General features: G+C 40.1%; 1 long non-coding RNA gene across 3 annotated transcripts; it reads right to left on the bottom strand.

Annotated features, from left to right (window-relative positions):
- Positions 1-1493: 1493 nt before the first annotated feature.
- Positions 1494-4010, bottom strand: LOC106576349 (uncharacterized). Of its 3 annotated transcripts, XR_006759944.1 has the most exons (6): positions 3841-4009; positions 2548-2679; positions 2289-2398; positions 2108-2172; positions 1833-2023; positions 1494-1751 (listed from the first exon to the last, which is right to left on the bottom strand). It is a non-coding gene; the product is annotated as an uncharacterized lncRNA (long non-coding RNA). The 3 variants fall into 3 exon arrangements; XR_001321927.2 differs by having other exon boundaries at positions 2289-2453; positions 2548-4010; XR_006759943.1 differs by having other exon boundaries at positions 2548-4009.
- Between the last annotated feature and the right edge of the window lie 6022 nt (positions 4011-10032).

Below are 10032 nucleotides of genomic sequence, written 5' to 3'. Positions count from 1 at the left end.
ATTTTTTTCCTCCGTGGGAATCGAACCCACAACCCTGGCGTGGCAAACACCATGCTCTACCAACTGAGCCACACGGGACCGTGTGGACATTAATAATGAGCAGCCTCCTTGGGAAAAATTAACTTCCTCTATCCGTGTTTGCTGAAACTATTGAGAGCTATGGTGTATGGGCAGAACTGGCCCCCACATTGTTCATTTATCTCTCTTTCTCACACACACACAAACACACCGTTTCTTGCGGTCTTGATAGGCAAAGTGGAAAATATTTAAATATGGGTGATAAGGCAACTGTCAGGCACTAAGGGCATGAATACTAATAGTGTAATGTAATATATTTTTACTAGCAGTCATATTTATCACTGGTTTGCCAACTAAGTGGGTAGACAGGGTACCACTCTCTGACAGATTTTAACTGGAACATTCTCTGTCCTTGATTGTGCCCAAAGGGTTGTGTAATGACAACACTGATTTCGGTTTGTGAGACTATTTAGTTTGTCCGTCTCTTTCTTATGTCTTTCTCTGTATGGTCTGTCCCACTGATAGCTGCATCCATCCACTGTAGCCATATTCTACAGTCACATTTACATTCTACAGGCATAGATATCTAACAGCTATATTCTTTAAAGATGTCCTCCAGTGATTTTTTAACTATTACTGTTGAAAAGTTTTAGCCCAAGTATAAATACAGTAAAGGACACACACTAAAGGGTAATTTAAAAAAAAATGTTTTCAGCAAAAATGTTGTTTTTCAGACAACTGCAAACTTCAAGGAGGCGGGCAGGGCATTCAGGGATCTGGTCTGATGGGAATCCATGATGTCATTGGCCTTCCCCCTTGATTGAGTAACTATAGAGGACAAAAGAGGAAAGGCCCACCCCCTCACTTGTGCTGTCATGACATACCTGGACCACCTATTGCGATGTTACTTTTGTTAAGTCTTAAATGAGGTGAAAAGGAGACTGGAGGGCCACTTTAAAGTTGTTTATTTTGATGGTGAAGATGTTTTGAAACATTTATGGTGTCTTTTTTTCTGAATGAGCAGTCATTTCAAATGTGGACATTTGGGTAATATTTGGTTGAGACATTGATCAATGAGATTTCAACCTTTATTCACCCACTCAAAAAGACAGCCAACTGTTTTTTATTTTTTATTTAGGTACTTTAGAGATTGAAAACTATACTTGACTAATAAATCAACTCCATTTAAATATTGGAGCAGTTGCCATTTTGTGATGTAGGGCTCTTTACATAACCCTAGGCTGAGCTAAGAATAGGAAAACAAGCTAGGACTAGGACCTTTCTGATGTTGCACACTCTTGAAAAGTACCCTGATATGAATAATACAATTCTTCTCACGGTGCAAAATGTATCTTCCAGATTTAGGGTCTATATTACTGTAGGCTATTGTCATTCTGTGTAACACAGTTAGAGCTGTAGCTTTGAACAGCATTGTGTAAACCTTTGTCCATGTAAAAACAAATACAAAAAAAATAAATGTAAAAGCCGATAAAAAAATAAAATATATAAGCCAAAAAATTAATTTCTGCCACAGGCTTCTGGAAACCAAAATCAGATATACAATAAACCAAAAAAATGCACTGTCAGAACAGGCTTTGATGCTTTAACTTCTTAAGAACTCTCATTGGCCCTCCCACTGGCCCCCTTGCGGCCAGGTGCATATTTCAGGCAGGTTGACATCGCCTGTAATATATCTGCCTCTGTAGCCTTTGATTCGCCAAGACTCATACATGCTGTAAAGGGGGAAAACAAGTATTAGCTTGAGAAGGTATTCAAATGTCATGTAAAAGGTCATGATTTGTACTCCACTGTACCTATAATGACACTGCAAATGTTGGAGTCCTCAAAGGCCCTTTTCCATTTGTTACCTTTCATAGTCGTTGTTGACATGAGGCCATTTGTCAGGGTTCTGTATAGAACACAAGGCCGTTTGCCAAGGTTCTGTATAGAACACAAGGCCGTTTGTCAGGGTTCTGCATAGAACACAAGGCCGTTTGTCAGTGTTCTGTATGGAAGAAAAAATATGTACTTTACATATATACACACCACAACTTATTTTAAAAGTGAAACAAATATCGTAATAGTTTACCAATGCATTGTTCTCTTCACCCAGTCTGGGATGTCTTTACCCCTCAGCTTTGAGACCTAAGATATCTGTAATTTTACAAAAGGACACTAATGTATTACAAATGGATAGGATTTTTCCATCCAGTACTACATGACAATATAATATCAATCAACTCATGCCAATTAAAGATTTCATTTCTCACCATGCATTTTTGAAAATCGTTGTCCGTTAGCTGCTCTTCCATCTTTAGTAAATCTTTCTCTGTCTCGTTCAGGTTGAAGTTGAATTTCTCAACCAGACTTGGGCGCTGTCCTTTAAGAAGGTCACAGATCACACAAAGGAGATGTAAGACTCTTTTTGTGAAATTCTGAAACAAAGTAGTTGTACATTTGTTCACTTCTAAATATAACAGCCTCATTTCAATATCATAAAACAACTGCTTAAAAATAAATGAGTCATACTTGCTTCGAGGATAGGAAAGGGGTCTGAGCCTTTGCAGTGCTTTGGTGAGGGGGATCTGTCATCTGAAGAGGCAGAGGGAGACCTCGGTCTCCCACATTACCTAAACCTGGAGCATGAAGGCTCAAGATTCTCTGCAGTAAAATATTGTACAATATGGCAATTCTTGGTACAATTAGAATACATTTCCCAAATACATCAATCAAGAATGAGAATAAGGGGTTGACTTGCGTTGTGAAGGGTCCTCACTATAATCGCTTGGTGGCTTGCGTTTTAGTTTGCCATTTCCCCATCCCCACACTTGCTGGCTTGAGTGGTGTTTTAGTTTGCCATTTCCCCTCACCACCAATTTTCATTTAGAAGAGTCAGCTTTTTAAACCAACATGGCTCAGTTTAAATTGTTTTTACATTGTAGTAAAACAAAATGTAATTTGATATGCGCTTTGACATAAATTTACTACATTCTGTAGCAATTAATGTTTTTTCCCATTAAAATGCGATTTGATTAAAGTTAATGCCTTCAACTGCAGGTGATGCAAAAAGGTGGCCGAACCATAAAAAATATCTGTTATTAGGCAGATTATTAGGTTATTGTAGCCTTTTGCTTCTTAAGCCTTGTTCACATTGGCAGTTTGAAGTGACTCAAATCCAATTTTTTTGCATATCTTATTCGAATCCGTTATTTTTCCTGCAGCCGAAAAGCACATGGAACTAGCTATTTCAAGCCACATTTCAAACCACCTTTATATATTGTTGCTTGCTAGCTAGTCTAGTCTGTTGACAGTTTGACAAGCACATGTCAAACTGTCACATCTTATCCTTTGAGGCTTTAAAAGTCTTCTTACAGTATGAAACGCCCATGGAAAGCATTATTGTCACCTTAGCTTGCTACATTCTTTAACTTCTAAGTGATAGGAAGCAAGAGTACCACCAATCACCCTACACCACTGTGCACACACCCATTGTTACTATGACAACTAGCTTAGCCATGTCAGCAAATGACTGCTGTCTGAACACACACATCCTATGTGGTCACTTGTAACTTACAGTTTGGACAGTCAGTATTCCAGAACGGATTTGGAAAACAAAACTGATTTGAGCATTCAGGCCTACAGTGTAAGCAAGGATTTAATGGCATTGGTTTGTTTTCTGGCTCTTCAGAACAGATTTTAGTGGGGGCTTAGGTAGGAGCAAAAACATTTACACACATTTGTAAGGCAACGTAAAAGGCAACCTCAACACAATCTAATTTCAACCAAACTTTAATCCAAAATGATATATGGAGAGTTTCATACTTGCGTCTGTCACAGGAAAAAGGTCTGATCCTTTACAGTGATTTGGTTAGGGGATCCCTCAATTAAGAAGGCGACCGAGCCCTCATTCTCCAGTATTAATCCATGTGAGAGACTGTTAAAAGAATTTTATATCTTGATGATAATAATCAATAATCAATTCGCCTTGACTAATGCCCAAGGTTTGTAAGACAATGGGTTATAATAATTAGGCAAGGACTCAGCTTTCTGCAAAAGGTTTCTGTAGCTTTATTCAGAGAACGTTCTGAGGTCAGGATAACAAAACAGTCATTATATAGTTCTTGCTTACTTACGCACATGCATTTACACACAATCCGTTGGTGACCTGCAACCCCCATAAACTTCTCACACTGTTTATCACTATCCAGCGCTCAGCCTGTTCTTTTCCCTCAAGGTTAAGAACTCTTTGAAGCTTTTACTCCCTTGACCATCTGTCCCTCTATCTCTCTATACTAATTGCATACACACATTTCTTTCCCTCTCCAGTGGTTCCTGGACTTTCCGGAACTAATCAGACTAATTGATCTCTATATTGATTATTACATTGATTATTCATTAAACCTGCTGTATGACTTAATAATTCATCATGGTTTATTGATTCATTTACATTTATTAGATAATTCTCTTATCAGAGACCAAGATGATTCTCTGCAGTAAAAGATTGGACAACATAATGCCAATTGTTTTTACAATTAGAATACCTTTCTCAAATACAATGATCAAGAATAAGGAGTTGGTTATGTTGTGAAGGGTCACCATTATTACTTGGTGGCTTGTGCTGCGTTTTAGCCTTTTGCTTCTTGGCAGCAGTGGCAGAGTTTTTCTGGTGCATCGGGGCATATTTTTTGGGGGCTTGGGTAGACCTTTGCCTGAAAATAAACATGCAGGTGTAAGTTTTATTGAAGTGGAAGAAGACTACCTAAACATATTACCAAACTTTAAACCAACATTTTGCATCATGCCAAAGTTAACATGCCAAGCTCCTACCCCCTAGCCTGGAAATCCAGACATTTGGTTCACTACACTAACAATGGTGAAACATGGAGTGATTCCATCTGGGTTGAGGCTACCTTCCCACTAGCCACACACTCGATTTGAAGGGATCAGTTAAAGTAATACGGTACAAGGTCCTCCCAGTCAATCAAAAGGCAAGGTGGTTGTTCAGTGGCTAGGGTTTAGGGACAAGGGGTTGATTAGTCATCAGCATTGCAGGCTACCATACTTACATAACTTAGCAGTAGTGGCTGGAGGTGGGAGACTACATTCCTCATGTGAATATACAGACTTAAAACCATGCCAAGTAAATTGAATGTACACAAACTGTCAACGCGTGTTTAACCATACCAGTTATTACACTTCACTGGCTTCAGGGATTTCAATGACTTTACATTGCTGTTTTGATTCTGAAACGTGGGGGGAAGGTTTGAACAACTTAAGTCATTTTTTACTTTTTGTACTTTTGACTTATTGCATTTTCAAGTATAATGCATTGGATGTCAGTTTTATCCTCAGAAGTATGAAATGAGGGTCTGGACCAATCCTTTATTGCTTTGTCCTATTGATTTGTGGGCCACCACACAGTTTTGTCTTTGATCCAGCGCTCTGGAATAACACCTTCCTTCTCATTCTCCATCCACACTGCTCTGACCCACCTCCTCTGAGATTAGAACCTGGGGAAATAGACAGGCAATATAATATAAGGCCTAATTGCAAACCCAACTATTCCAATATATGTGATCTTCCTTGGCAAATCTGTGCAACAGAGAGATCACTGTGTATTGCCTATGATGGGGCAGACACAGCCTTGCTGATAAAGTCCTGGGGATAAATAATTGATCTTGCATTTGCGGATATTTGAGATACTTGCAATGTTGGAGTCTTTGGAGGCACATGGAAGAAGTTGTCAGTTTGAGTATGGTCAATGACATCACAGACAAGGTTTCCATGGTCTCTTATTTCTTTGCCTAATGCATATTTGTCCTGGAGGAGGAAGCAACCATCTCATATGTTATTCTTGATGTATGGTTGGATGTTCTTGGCAGAATGTTTCACTTTGCTTGATTCAGACAGTAGCCTCATCACTTGTACCAATGGATTATGTGGGCTTTTGGTGGCACGTTTAAGCCACTGCAAATGGTTCTCAAACCAATTAAGGTCACTGAGTGAGAAGTTGTGAAATGCAACATCTGCCAAGTGAGTGAGACCATGCACATTGTACAATGTACTGTAAATGTATCACCATAGACACACTTGCTCATGTCAACAAAGTGCATCAGCAACTGTTTGGCATTATCAAGGTAATGCCTCCTCCATGGCTACACTGAGGGACATAAAGTGGTGATAGACCTTTTAGGAAACGCCATCCTTCAACACTATGGGACCCGTGTAGAGCAAAAACCGTCTGTACTCAGTGGCCTTCCATCGGTCAAGGTCTGCCAGTGACCGAGGTTGTCGGACAAATTGTTTTGTCAATAAGCCTCAAAAGGAGGTCAGAGCCTCTGACAACTTGCTTTTCTGAGAGGAAGACAGTCTGTATGTTCTAGGGCCTCGTTTAAGGAAAATCAACATCCTCATGACACCCAAGCACACCATATGCATAGAATCTAATGGAAACCCTGAAATACAAAACTCCAGCATCTATCAATGGAGATGTAGATCTGTTCACAGTCCCCAGGTCCAGAACAGAGGCTGAGAAACACACAGTATTAAATAGAGTCACGACTGAATAGAACTCTGCCACCTCCGGTAACTCAAACTAGCAATAAAACCAGATAAAAACCAGATAAAAGAACACCTTACGGCACGACGGGGGACTGTGAAGAGACACAGACATTTTCTGCATTGTATTATGTATGTGATACGTGGTTGGGATACGACTGTGATATGGGGTTGTCTCGCCTGGCTATCTTAAGATGAACGCACTAGCTGTATGAATGGGAGAGTTTGCTGAATAGATAAATTGTAATGTAATGTAGCCCTATGTACACTGAGTATACCAACCATTATGAACACCGTCCTAATATTGAGTTGCACACCACCCTTTTGCCCTCAGAACAGCCTCAATTCGTTGGGGCATGGACTCTACAAGGTGTCGAAAGCGTTCCACAGGGATGCTGGCCCATGTTGACCCCAATGCTTCCCACCAATGTGTTGAGTTGGCTGAATGTCCTTTGGGTGGTGGGCCATTCTTGATGAACATAGTAAACTGTTGAGTGTGAAATACCCAGCAGCGTTGCAGTTCTTGACACAAACCGGTGCGCTTGGTACCTACTACCATACCCCGTTCAAAGTCACTTAAATCTTTTGTCTTGCCCATTCTCCCTCTGAATGGCACAGATACACAATCCATGTCTCAATTGTCTCAAGGCCTAAAAATCCTTCTTTAACCTGTCTCCTCCCCTTCATCTACACTGATTAAAATGGCCATGTACTCTTATAATCTCCAACCGGCACAGCCAGAAGAGGACTTTCCACTCCTCAGAGCCTGGTTCCTCTCTAGGTTTCTTCCTAGGTTCCTGCCTTTCTAGCGAAAAAAAAAATGTATAAAATGTATGCATTCACTACTGTAAGTCGCTCTGGATAAGAGCGTCTAGCTAAATGACTAAAAGAAACATTTTAAAATGTGCTTCTACATCTGCATTGCTTGCTGTTTGGGGTTTTAGGCTGGGTTTCTGTATAGCACTTTGTGACATCTGCTGATGTAAAAAGGGCTTTATAAATACATTTGATTGATTGAAGTGAATTAAACAAGTGGCATAAATAAGGGATTATAGCTTTCACTTTGATTCACCTGGTCAGTCTATGTCATGGAAAGATGTTTTGTATACTCAGTGAATATTGAATATAGGATGGAAAACAGACAATGATTTCACGGTGAGAAAATGCAGAAATTTCTCAAATATAATGAAAATGTGATGAGGATCTGATGTTGTCACGTCCTGACCAGTAAAGGGGTTATTTGTTATTATAGTTTGGTCAGGACGTGGCAGGGGGTATTTGTTTTATATGGTTCGGGGTCTGTGTGTATGTAGAGGGGTGTTTGATTTATGTATTCTGGGGTTTTGGTCATTGTTCTATGTTTGTATATTTCTATGTCTGTTCTAGGGTGTTTAGATCTGTGTTTAGGTAATTGGGATTGGGGCCTTCAATTGGAGGCAGCTGTCTATCGTTGCCTCTGATTGAAGGTCCTATAATTAGGAATGTGTTTGTCATGGGAATTGTGGGAGGTTGTTCTTTGTACTGCTGTGTGAGCCTACAAGACTGGTTGTTCGTGTATTAGTTGTGTTCACAATAAAAGTTAAGATGAGCACTCAACCCGCTGCTCCTTGGTTCATTCACTACGACGACCGTTACAGATGTTGCATGTTCATTGTATTTACAACACCACATGACATGAATTGTGTTGTAATTTCCACATAGATTCTACATGAGATTTTCAACTATTCTAAGTGGAATTGTCAAAGCAATTTGAACATATATGTAGTTTTGATGTTTATGTTGAAATTAGACTGATGTAACAACCTGTTAGTCATTGTTTTTAAGTTGAAGTTTTAGCATAATTCCAATGTCTGCAACACTGGTTGAAATGGTATGAAAACAGAACTGGTTGACTTTTGCAAAACCAAATGTGTTTTTCAAGCAGATTCATCGTCACAATATGTTGAAAAATTACATTGAAACAACATTGCTTCAACCAGTTTGTCCCCAGTGGGTACTAAGGTTGTTGATGGGAAAAAAACCACGAGGCTTATGGTTTGCATTGAAAAACATCTACAATATCCTTTGGGGATTTTGGGGCAGAGCCAGCTAGACCAACAGAGATTGAAAAAGGATGAAATTGGTACTTAGAATGAGGCAGGAAAACAGCCCTTAGAGTCATAAATCAATAATCTGATATTTTATGGTGGCTGGTGGCTAAAATGCATTAGTAAAAGAGTGGTGTGTAATTTCTGTATAAACCAAGAGTAATTGTCATGAGAAAGAGTCTAACTTTAACACTAAACCTTAGTAGTGAAAGCCAGCATCCCTCTGGGTCTTGAATTGATGCCGTGGAATGAAAGCCAGCCTCCCTCTGGGTCTTGAATTGATGCCGTGGAATGAAAGCCAGCCTCCCTCTTGGTCTTGAATTGATGCCGTGGAATGAAAGCCAGCCTCCCTCTGGGTCTTGAATTGATGCCGTGGAATGAAAGCCAGCCTCTCTCTTGGCTTGAATTGATGCCGTGGAATGAAAGCCAGCCTCCCTCTAGGTCTTGAATTGATGCCGTGGAATGAAAGCCAGCCTCCCTCTTGGTCTTGAATTGATGCCGTGGAATTGCATCCGTTGACATTAACTGAGGCTGAGGGTGAGGAATGATTTAATCATTATCATTCATGACCAGGAACACAGAGGCCTCCAGCTCTCTGTGTTTAACACTGAAACAGAACCACAGCCAGTGTGCCAGTCAAATTACAGCTGTAATTGATTATTTGGGAGACAATGACAAAATCATAAATCTGGTGCAAAACACATTTCAGGAAGAGCTCGGGCTTATGTAAGAACGAACAGGCATGAATACCAAACAGACTGTCGCTTTTAGAAATGGTTGTATAGAGCCATTCCAGAACATGGTGTTCGCCAGCTTCCTGAGAGGCGTGAGGAGTTTTAGACACTGTACCCTAAAGACTAAAGAAAGAAGTTGTGCCGGGCTGCCACTGGTGGAGTATAATGAATGTTCTCATTTTCAGCCGTTTTCAATTTGTCTCGTTATGGCCCCCGGCCGTTGCCACATTGTTAAGTTCAGCAGTGAGGTTAGATCAATTTGTTTGCTAAACAGTATAATTGTGCTTAGCTCCATTGGCAGCACACTCTTAAAAGGGCCAATTTGAGGAACATGGAGAGAGTCTCGCAGAGAGAAGCCAAAATTGCTCTCTTCTGGAATTGCACAGCAAAACCATTCATTTGGAGAGAAAATGTATATTTTCTCTAAACACTAGAAGCCATTATATCTGGGATTTGTTGACATTTCAGTGAGGGCCTTTTTGCATATTTAAAATTCTGAACAATGTGCTGAGGATTATTTCTCAATATTTGCTCACCGGAGAGAATGAACCTGCTGTATTAAGGTAATTTTTAGAAGTAAACACTTCTGGACTCAGCTTCTGTTTCAGTGAACTGCTGTGTTTGCTGGCGTAGGG

This window comes from Salmo salar, chromosome ssa17 (assembly GCF_905237065.1).
Source record: "Salmo salar chromosome ssa17, Ssal_v3.1, whole genome shotgun sequence".
In the NCBI taxonomy this organism is placed as follows: domain Eukaryota; kingdom Metazoa; phylum Chordata; class Actinopteri; order Salmoniformes; family Salmonidae; genus Salmo; species Salmo salar.
The sequence above is the reverse complement of the archived record's forward strand: the minus strand, read 5'-3'. Positions and strand labels throughout refer to the sequence as shown.